Source organism: Larus michahellis, chromosome 2 (assembly GCF_964199755.1).
Source record: "Larus michahellis chromosome 2, bLarMic1.1, whole genome shotgun sequence".
Lineage (NCBI taxonomy): Eukaryota > Metazoa > Chordata > Aves > Charadriiformes > Laridae > Larus > Larus michahellis.
Window position 1 is genome coordinate 155,900,122 of NC_133897.1, and position 12,041 is coordinate 155,912,162.

Sequence of the window (12,041 nt, forward strand, 5' to 3'; positions counted from 1 at the left end):
GGAATTGGTCTTGGAAAACTTGTGCCATTTTATTTGCTTATTGCCTGGCAGCATTGGCACCAATCAGGAATAATAGTCATTCTGAGCAAAGATAATGTATTAATATACAGCAAGAGTGTTGTGAACTCAGCTAAGTCCTTCTCATGTCAACTTCAAAGATCTTTGCATTGATGAAAATGTGATCTGTCACCAAATACAGTCATTATTTTACATGAGTTAATTGTTACGACTACCTTTTTCCTTAGAGGGAGGGAAAGGTGAAGGGAAAAATTCTTTAAGGATCTGTGGAACAAACCAAGATGTATAGAGTCATGTATTGACCTTGCACAAACAAAGGCAGCAAAAGAAACAGATACAAATAACCACACGGGCATGTCAAGCTCCTTATTACCATGCAGCACTTTTGCCATCACAGTCTGCAGACTGAGAATAAATCCCATGTCAGCGTAGGGCAGAAGAAAGCGATAACTTGCATCATAAGATATGAGAAGTCAAAGTGAAAACTTGGTTCAAAGTGCAAGGAGTAACTTCTACTCTTCTAATAGTATGGACATTGCTATGCATAGAGTGGGACAAGGCCATGTAAAACACATTGTAAAAAATGAAAATATGAATTTCCTTAACAGATAGCTGCCAGAGACAAGAGGCTAAATGTGTCTGCGGTGCTGGGAAGGGTGGGAAAGGTAGAAGTGCCTGGGAGGACTGCTCACTGTGAACATAGTGTGACTTGCAATAGACAGCAGGGTGCTTCGCCCCAATGAGGCATTGCATTGAGTTTTGTCAGCTCATTGGTAATGTATCAAGATGCCTTAGTGCCAGTCTGCAGTGAAAGTGATGCAAAAGCCTGACTCATCTGATAAAAATGTGTCAAAACTTTCCAGAAAGGATGAATGCTTTAAATTATGTATTTTTTTGGAAAGAAAAGGAAAGGAAGTGGGTAGCTAAAGAATCTGCTAACAGACAGAGGACATTTCACTGACTTTTGTTATATCATATGACAGCTTTTCTGTGGGTTACATTTCACAGACAGTGAGGCTTTTCTATGGGGAGCAAAAATTCAATTCTCATTTTACAGTGACTGGGACATCTTTGAAACTCCGTCTGTGATCACAGGTATGACCTTAGCTCCAAAGCAATCCTGATAGGCATACCCTTAGCTGAGCACTGAGATAAAGAACTAAGAGCGTCGGCAGAGTGCTGCACTCTTACAACTGCTATGACACTTCTGTGCCAGCAACAGGCCAGTGTGAGGGAGCTTGACTCTTGTCTGTTGTTTACTCTGGACTTAATTTCTGGATTTCAAGTTTCTGGTGGCCTTTGTTCAGATTCTTAAGCACAGAATTATTCTAAAATAAAGAGGGGGCCAAACTTGGACTTGGAAGGAGAATCTCTGGCAGTGTTTGAAACATATACAAAAGCATGAGGTTTGGCTAACCTTGCTGAGATGCTGTTGCACAATTGTGTATGTCAGAGATCGGTAATTAGACCTCATGCGGATCCTGCTATCTTGGTGGTCTTGAGAAAAACATAGATTTTTAAGTCATGGTAGTTTTTAATGCCAACGAATAAGTGTCTGCTTATTCAGATAATGCTACTGCAATTCAGTTTCAACTCGAGCGAATGCTGGCAGGCACAGTCAAGTTTCTTGCAGACCCTGACTATGTCTGTCAGCTGTGGAGTCAGAATATCACAATCACAATGCAATGAGTGATTCCCTGTCTTAAATATTACTGCCCTTTCTACTTCGGAATGGAACAACTTAAAACACCCCTCTCGTGTAAAGAAGTGTTGCTACTTACACTTTACACAAAAGTAGCTGAAGCACCATAGATTCAAGTCAAAGTCTTCAATAATGGTTAGTTATCTACATGTTTCGAAGATTAAGCATAAATAGTTTTTCCAAGGTCACACAAAAGTCTCTGGTAGACTGGAGAACTGAACCCTGGTACACTAAGCCCTTGCCTGCTGGATGAAAGCACTCTTTCCATTAATATCCTAGTCTTCCCAGTAGACTGTGTGTTTTACTAGCTCTTCTCCCATTCTTTCATGGATAAAAAGGTGCAGTGTTGTCTTCTGTTTAGAAGTAATTAACGCAAAAAGTCTCTTATTGAGGAATCCCTGAATGTAAAGCCTTTTAAACCTCTCCCAACTGTTTTCACCTGATTCTTCAATATTGATTATCAAAGCTGCAGTAAATGGAATAACCATCTGACAGAACAGCTTTACTACCCTCACTGCTACACAAAAAGAGAAGATCTTATATCAGAAATGGAAACTATTTAATTTCTTGTTGGTGCAAGTCTATGATGGCACTTTCTGTTTCACAGTAGACAGGCCATTGTGGGCACCAAACTGCTCAATTAAGAAACACAAGCATCTCCAGTGGGTGATTCAGCTTTGAGACAGTTGAAGTGCTGCCTGGAAACACTCGTTCCTTTTCTCTACAGAAGACTCAAAATCCTAATTTTAATTGCCAAAGGGTAAATGGGATGAATTCTCCACTTAAAGCTACACTTTGATTTTTTTTTTATGTTCCTGAATATACTGTAAAATTTGCCCCTCATGTGTCTGAGAACACTATTCTCTGTCACACATAGATAAACCCTGTGTTCTGCTTAACTTGGTTAAAATTGTGGGTCATCAAATATTACAGATATGTGGGATGCAGAAGTATTCAGATTTAGCCCCAAATCCCCTTTCAAGAGAAGTAATTTTATTCATATAACTACCTGCATTTGACATATATTTGATGTTCTTGCATGCTTAATACTGACTATTATTCAGAATCATAATTGCAACTGAGTTATTAGAAGGCTCGGACTTATTTAGACACCAATATGTGCCTAAAAAGTATAGTGGAAAAGGTTTAAGTGCTACAATCTGACAAAAATATTTTAGAGCAAAATATTAAAAAATTATCTGGAAATGTCACAACGCAAAGAATAAGCCAGGGCTAATTATCACTCCACAGACCTTGCTTAAATAGAAACTGTTGTCAGATTTTTAAATGAATGACAAATAAAGACAGTGTGACAAACAGAAATCAAGAGAGTGAGAAAAGGAAGAGAGATGCAGTGGAGGCCCAGAAGAGCAATGCCTATATTGGTGTGGATTAGTGCCCTCTAGGAACAGACGCACAGGATGAAACAATTGGTCTCGAGGATCCAACACCCACACTGATTGCCTTTTGGAGAGTTATTTGACGTTAGCTCTAGTTTGTCCCCGTAGCACCCATAATGGTCAGAGAAGATCATTCCAGGACGTCCTCTTCCTATCCAGTCCAAAATGAATGGAATTTGGATCACTCTGTCTGAGGTTGCTGCACAACAGGAACCAAAGTGCAGTATGAAGAAAGGATGGGACTTGCTTCAAATGTATAAATCTGTTACAACACGAAATGCTAATGGATGTGCACCATGTGACATGCGGGTGTGCCATATAGAATGATCTTACGAGGAGGTAACTTCTGTGTTTTATCTCAGCAGTCTGACACCAGCTTTATGAGGAAATGACAGTGGAAGAACGAGTCTGTTCTATTTCAGAGATACCCAGCAATGGTAAAGCTGTACTCTTGCTAAACCATTACCACAGAGAGCACTTACACCAGTGTGCTTTGAAAATCTCCCAGCAGATCCTCACTAATACACAGAATCACAGAATCACAGAATGGTCGGGGTTGGAAGGGATCTCTGGAGATCATCTAGTCCAACCCCCTGCCAGAGCAGGGTCACCCAGAGCAGGTTACACAGGAACGCGTCCAGGCGGGTTTTGAATTTCTCCAGGGACGGAGACTCCACCACCTCTCTGGGCAGCCTGTTCCAGTGCTCTGCCACCCTCAGGGTAAAGAAGTTCCTTCTCATGTTTAGATGGAATTTCCTATGTTCAATTTTGTGCCTGTTGTGACATTAACACGCAGTGCTGTGTAGCTCCTTTGAGATGTACGGGGTAGGAGAACCCCCTCGCCCAGTGGCCTACCTGCCTCATGTTGTCCCTGCCCTGACAGGAATGCACCTGCGTGGTCTCTCTGTTACCTGAAATAAAAGCCCTCGAAACCAAAAGTAGTTTAGAGAGGAGATATTGCTTTATTTGACGTCGGGTTCTAGGGGGAAAAACCCACAAATCTAGCACACCTTACCAGGGATACTCACCCATTATTTATACACAAAATATTCTCATAATTCTGCCTACCTAATACATAACTCTACCTAGGCTTACATATTCGTTAGGATGACCGAATAATCTTTTTGCACATGCGTATCAAATTTTGCTGCATTGGCAAAACACTTCTGTGCAAGCGTGAGTGTCTCGGTGGTCGTTTGGGTAAGGAGACCCTTTCTCACGTTATCCTTCTAAGGTATTGAGTCATCTCAGGACAGTAAAAGTTTGCTGTAAGTTTGCCAACTTCTTGGATATAATAGGGATGTTCTCTGAAGTAGCCATAACTCTATCCTAATTGGTATAATACTGAGTCCATAACTGAATACAGGCACTGATTTTGCTCAGAGCACACAATTGTTTTGGGAATTTGCAAATGGAAACATCAGACAGGGATAAAAATGGGAACATTTTATTTGGAATCATCTTATTTTAAGACATTTTCCCCAAGGCAAAACATGACATGACAGGTGAGAAAGAGTTGCCCTTGGGATCCATCTCCTCTGGTGAGAACACGTCTTAAAAAAAAAAGCTCAAGCTAACATTTTGGTTTGAACCTTCAATGTTTAATGCTCACTGTGACCTCTAATGCTGGAATACAGCTGGGACATGAGAACCACAGCACTGCTGTCAGTACTGCATGAGCTGTTATGGAGAAGGGAACAGAGGTTGCTCAAACTCTGCCAACAAATATAGCACAAGGCTTGTTCTTGTGTGTGCCAGCATTTCCTTCCCACAGCAGAGAATCCTTGTGAGTGGGATAGGAAAGGACCCGGAGAGGTTATATTGTCCACACACCTCCCTCTCTTTCCCACTCCAAAATCAATGTTTTCTTGCTTTGTTCACTTCAACTGTGTTACAGGCACCAGGATATGTCGGGTTGTGCAATCTTTTCCACAGGGAAGCAGGCTGCAGCTCCGTACTGATTTAAGCCTGGCTCCTAGTCCTGCCAATGAAGGATCACTCCATTTTGTACGCAGCTGAGGAGCCCTTCTAATCTGCACGTTCAGCATGCAGCTGAGGTGGTTGAACAGATTTGGTCTCCTGACCAAGAGCTGACTGACAGTGAGGTTTGCTAACACAGAGAATTCACCTCCCAGGTTGACTGGTCAGGTTTACCTTGAAGGTGCTTCAGCATGGAAGAGAGGAATGCTTGGAAGGACTGGAGATGGGAGCAGGAGGTGAGAGCTGAATGGCAGAGTCTCCTGTGCATGTCTGTGACTTGACCTGAGCATCCTTTTATATCTTCCCCTAAGCTTGGTGCTACACTTCCATTGAGAAGAGGGGGCTGAGGGGAGACCTCATTGCCCTCTACAGCTACCTGAAAGGAGGCTGTAGAGAGGTGGGTGTTGGCCTCTTCTCCCAGGTGAATAATGACAGGACGAGAGGAAATGGTCTGAAGCTGCAGCAGGGGAGGTTTAGGTTAGATATTACGAAGAATGACTTTACTGAAAGAGTGGTCAGGCACTGGAACAGCCTGCCCAGGGAGGTGGTTGAGTCACCATCCCTAGAGGTATTTAAGAAACATCTAGATGTGGCGCTTCAGGGCATGCTCTAGTGACAGAGATTGTAGGGTTGGGTTTTTTTCTGTGTGTACAGTTGGACTCGATGTTCTCAAATGTCCCTTCTAACCATGAAGATTCTATGATTTCCAAAAAGCTGTGATGATGAGAAATTTTAGATGGATATCTACATTAGGTATCTCAGATACCTTCAAAAGATGTTTGTATTTTACTTCAGAATACTTTCAGTTGTGAGGATTAGGAGTGTAAAATACTGTTATCAGAGCATTAGCATAGTCTGTTCTGAAATTCATGCTTTTAGGCAGAGGTGCAAAGGTAGTCAGGTGTCTAACGATACACACTTGATGAAAGCTGATGGGACTTGGCCACCTAGACTGCTTAGGCAGTTTTGTAGACTCCACCTGTTGCATCTCTGTATTTAGGCCCCTAACTGCCTCTGTACAGCTGGCCCACACTGGCTGGCACTCTATGAACTAATATCATTGACATTTATTGACTGGAAGCCTTTGAATATTTTGTTTGTGTAGAGTTTATTTGAGCAATACAAATTCCTATTTGGCAGGCAGTTCGTGTTCCCTCCAAAGGGGCTTGTCTGTATTTGATAGTTCTGCCACTTTAACTACAGTGGTATAATTGAAACAGCAACACAGAAAATACTCGAGGGAACGGGTAATTATACTGGTAGCAAACTGTTTATATTGGCCTAGCATATTACAGAACGAAATAAACCATACCAAACTAACACAGTTTTCTATCAATATATTAGTCTAAGCAAGGTGTTTATCCATGTAGATTACCTGGTCTCAAGTCCTCTTTCTGACTGATTTAGGCATATTGGTATGATATAAATGTTACCAAGTTTAATACAGTTCCAAAGTGCGTGATATTTCCCTCTACTCCTCCAAAATCTCCATGGCTGGTAGGTCTAAACTCCCTGTTGATACCTCCTTGGAGTAGAGATCATTTTTGATAGATCTCTTTGACTCTACAGGCTGTGAGCGATGCTATGAACTCACTGTGGTGTAAATGAAGGTAGAGTGTGGCTCTTCCTTCTTATCTCAGTTGCTTTGATGGCATGGGGAAGATAAAGAACATACTGTTGCTTTTGATGCTCCATGTGAGGAAAGCAAAGAATTAGCACTGCATTACCCAAACCTTCCCCTGCAAACTACTTTGAACAGGTCTTTAAGTTGCTTTGATTATATTTTTGTTTCTTTGCGTCTGCTTTGACCTTAGACCAGCCAAATGCCTGGAATAGCTAGAAGATTTCAAAGAAAATATGGAAAGAGGCATCTCAAACAGAAGATTTTTTGCTGCCTGGATTTGTGACGTGTAGGGAATGAGCCTGTCTCTGTGCTACTGTCACCTCCTGAAGACCTGATATTTTGCCAAGAGGTTGGAGGAGACAAGCCAGCAGCAAGGGGAGGGACAAGACTGGCACACACAGGTTAATGGAGAAAATCAGACTACAAATGCAGGGCAAGAGCCAGGGCTGGCCGTCACACCTCCCTCCTAGGCTACCTGGGCTGCCTGTAAAATGATGCCCTTGGGTCTCTGTGTTCAGGTTGCAGCTGGCTCAGTAGCTCCCAGCACAGTCATCCAAGCCTCAGAAGATCCCTCTACAGGTATTTAATTCTTCCCATGCGCTCCCCAGAGAGCCAGATAGAGTGGAGCCAGGGCTAACGGCACTGGGAATTCCCCTAGGCATTGGCTCATAGGGTTTTTACCTTGCTCTGCTCCACCAGGCAATAGCTAAATCTGTTAAAAGGGTCAGTCTTGCCTTCTTGATGCCTAGATCCTGTCTTCAAAAGGGCTAGTGGCTCCTAAACCACTTACTGTCTTCAGTGGTGCCCATCCATCACCCCTTGCTGTGCTGAAGACTCCACATATCTGTTTACAAAATGTTCAAACAAAAAGGAATTTGGGAGCTGGCCTGAAATCCCTCCTGTGTGCTTTTAGCTGGCAGACCTGCACTTCTCTTTGTAGATTGCAAAATGTTTTATAGCTCCTTTTCTCCTTTTTTTCCCCACTTCCATTCATTCTTTCCCCAACTCCTTGCTCTCTCCCCTTAGATAACTATGGTCACATACCAGATTAAACCTCAAATGGCAAGTTTGGGGGTTTTCTTACCGTTATCTCCTGTGAACCACCCAAGTGCACCGAGTGATAAATTCTCTTTAAAATTTGCCCTACCCATAGCTTGGGATGTTTTTCATTCCACCCGTTGTACTTTACCTGCAGAGCCTGTAGCTGAGGTGTTACGTGATTTCAAAGAAAGCGAAAGCTGTATGAATTGCGAAATTATTTGATGGGAGAGAGGAAATGCTTCTGAATGTTTTCCACACAGGATGTTTAAATCCTTTTGAAATGAAGGGAAAGTCTGAAAAGCAACAATATCCCAAACTGAACTGGATCCTAGGCTATGATCAGACTGAGACCTTCATCAAATATCACCAAAGGAGGACTAGACTGGAACTGGATTTGACAATACGGGCAAAGTTGTGCAGGTAAAAGGTGAATCTGCAAGTTAGCAAAAGGCGAGTCGGTTCTCTAATAGTACCCAAAAGGTGGCTAAGACTTGCTGCTTACAGCATACCAGGAAGGTGTTTTGCTGCTGACAGTATGGCCAAAACTATCACACAGCAACATCACACAGAGTCACCAAATAACACTTTTACCAAGAAGTGCCCATTGCCCTTTTTTTTTTTTTTTTTTTAACTGCTGGGGACATTAACTTTCTTACAGTATGTTACTATTACATTACCCCATGAAAGCTTTTGCTGGTATGAAATATTAAGGTTCCCTCCTCTAGACTGCAGAATTTACATTACCCCTTTCTAAGTATTGAAAGAGGGAAACTCCTTCTGCACACCTGACTCAGAGCAAACAGTGGTTTCTTGTTGCTCCCTCCACTGCTCTTACCTCAGCGGCCAGTTTGCGTGAGGGCAGCCTGGCACGGTTAATTCTGCAGCCACCAAATTCTTTCTTCTCAAATGCCCACAGTGGCAACCCATCATCAGAGCAAGATGTGGAGCCTGCCTCTTCAGATGGCATAGTCTTACGGCTCAAATGGAGCTCTGTGGGTGGCCTGGACCCAGCTCTGTGTGCTGCCGTGTGGAGGAGTCAGAGACAAGGTCTGCCCTCGCTACTCCACCAGCAAGTAAAATAATCTGTGGACTTCAGGAAACTCTGTTCACGTAGGGAGGCAAGAGCAAACTCCCTTTGCTGGGAGTTGCTCCTCAGCTGAGATTCAGCCCTGCACGGAGCCTGGAGGATGGCCAACTCCTCTGCAGTCCTGGTATTGAGCAAATGGAGATCTCTCCTTTCTTCCTGCTACCCTGACTGCCTCCCAGGATCGATTCCTGTCTATCTCTCCACTTAAATCCTCCTCCTGCTCCCTTACTCCCCTTCTCATCCCATCCCCAGCCTCTCCCCTGTTGTCCTCTCTCCTTTCCCCACGATGCCTGACTCTTCCTGCTGGTCTGCTCCCCTTCCCCACAGTGGCTGACGTCCTCGGCACCAAGTGGAGATGGACAGCCACTGTTTGATATTCTTGTTGCCACATAACCACATTTCCATATTGTAAGGAAGCTTGCCAAAGTCCTGTTCCTCCCATAGCAAATTGAGAGCTATCACCAGCTGGTAACAGCTAGCAGATGCGACTTGCTGACTGGGAAATATTCCTGACAGCAGCAAGAAAGCTCAGATTATCAATCCTTGATATCACGAAAACTTTAAATCAAATCCGTTCCAGCATCTGGTTACTGATCAAAGCAAATCGTTTTCCAAAAAAAAAGGGAAAAAAAAAGAAAAAAAAGAAAAAACTTAATTATTTCCTGATAGGCTTAATAACCTGGAATTAAGGAGAGCGTTTATATCAAGTCAGGAGACTGACTCATGACCACCAGTGAAGTGTGAATCAAAGATCCCTCTTAAAGCAAGCTACAGTGACTGCCCCACAAAGGATCCCACCAAGCCAGACACAGGGCAGCAGCGTCCCCTTTACAGTCCTCAGCAAGTGGAAGGTCCCTGAGTTCATCCAGTTTAGCACAGCAGAAGAGACGAATACTCAAGGTTTGTGAATAGCTTTCTAGCCCGCTGCTGGCTTTTTTTCTCATTCATGATGACACATGGATAAGAAGTGTGGGTTGTTTCTGACCACCTCTCTACAAGGAAACTGGTGAGTGGTTGAAGACTGAGATTCATTCAGATAACAAAAAAGAAAATATTTTGGTTATTTTATGATTGTATTTAGGAACCCTTGCCACAGACTGGAGTCCTGTTTTGCTGGGTATGTACAAGCAGGTACAAGCAGGTACACGTACTGGAGAGTTTGTAATCTAAGAGGCTACACTTGAAGTAGATCTTCAGCCAGTGAATAGCAGCTCTGTCTCTGGTGTCTATGAGAAGTTCTTGATTGAACTCAGTAGAAAATTTCCCTGACATATGATGGAGGGGCAACATGGTGGCAAGGGATCCAGAAGTTTTCTGGTGGATGTCAGGAATAACTTCTTTGTACAGGTAATGCATGGGACAACCAGGAGTGACACACAGCCGGAGCGGCCGTTCACTAACAAGGAGGAACAGGCTGGTGATGAGGTAATCAGTGGTAGCATTGGCTGTAGTGGTTGTGAAGTGGATTGTGAACGTCCTGTAGTGAGTGAAGGTGGCCAGTAACAGAATAAAGACTCTGGACTTCTGTTAATCATACTTTGGCTTATCCAGGGAGCTGGCACATTGCAAACAGCTTTGCCACCCTCCCCCCCAACTACAAGAAACGCCAAATAGGAGTGATTTCAAGGAGGAACACTAAGCTGGTCAGGGGCTGGAGTGCTTGCCCTGTGAGGAGGACTGGCGGACCAAGGTTTGTTCAGCCCAGAAAAGAGACAGCTTTGGGGTCACCTGACAGCAGCCTGCCAGGACTGCTGAGGAGGTCTTCAAGAAGAAGGAGCCAGGCTCTTGATGGTGGTGCATGGCTGGAACATCAACTTCCTGTCTCAGCATTCCTGACCTCATCATGTATTTTTCTTGTAATTCTTTATCAGCATCCCAGTTTCACTCTAGCAAGATCAAATTACTGTTAACCTGCAAGGCTGCATATAATTCCATAATTCCACTTTTTGCTGTTCTGTGTCTTTACAACCAAGTTATTCTATTTTCTTATGGAAGTCACCTTGATCTGAAGCCTTCCGACAATATTATTGAAGCAAATATCCATTTTCCTCTTGTGTTTCCATTATTTATACATATGTCATTTATTTTTTCCTGATGACCTGTACATACCTTTCCAAAAGGAAAAGGAGCTTCAGTCTGGGTAGGAAGGTCCATGCAACAGCCGCTGCATAGTGTAGCCTGTAGGACATTCCCTGCAGTGAGTGGGGCTGGTGACTTAATTTCTCTCAGTAAATCTGTACCTGGATAGTGACTGTGTTTTCCCAAGTGCAGTTCAAGTCAAGAGCACGTAAAGATCACTGCATAGACACGAATAACAGTTGTTGGAAGCAGCTGCACAAAGAGGTTATTGAATGTTACTTAGATTTACTTCTGACACTAGTCAGGGAACAGAAAAAATATTCTGCCTCTTCCTGAGGAAGTGTTTAAATGTGTTTGCTATGTAGAAGCTTACTGGTTGTAGCAGTCAGCTTAAAAATGACTCATCAATAGTTTTTATTGAATACTGAAATATATACATATCAGTGACTATGTGCATATATATAGTCACTGTCAAAAGTGTTTATTGTTCTACAGATGCCAAGTATATTTCCCTCCTTTAACATCCATGCATGAGATCGGTGGTTTCCAATATCTGTAAATTAACATCTTTTTTACCCTACCCCAGAGTTTTTACATTTCTAACTTAAACGAATACAGTTCCTGGAGGGCAGGAACTGGGAAGAGTTATATTAATGGACATTCAATAAACTGTCCATTCATGACAGTTAAGTACTGGCTTACTCTGTAAAACATTGCAGTGGTTTGTAAAACAAAATCTTTTGTTGCACTATATTGTTTGCGTGCTGATACTTGAGAGATACTTGGGACGATACTTGGGAAGATACTTTGGAAAAACAATGTGTGATGTCGCTTTGCTTCTGCTGTGACCAAATCCGCTTAAAACAGCCATGATAATTAACTTTGGAAAGTTAAAACTGTTCATACATGGACTCACACAACGACCATGGAAACTAATGGGAAGACACTTATTGACTCCAATAGGGTTTGGATTATGCCTTTAGTCCTAGCAATAAGCATGGTGTCAGCAGCCTCTGTAATGTTTATGCCTTAAACAGGTGTAGCACAGTGAGAAGCTGCTTCTCTCCAGTTTAGGGAGGTATGCAGGATGTTTGAGAGGATCATATCCCA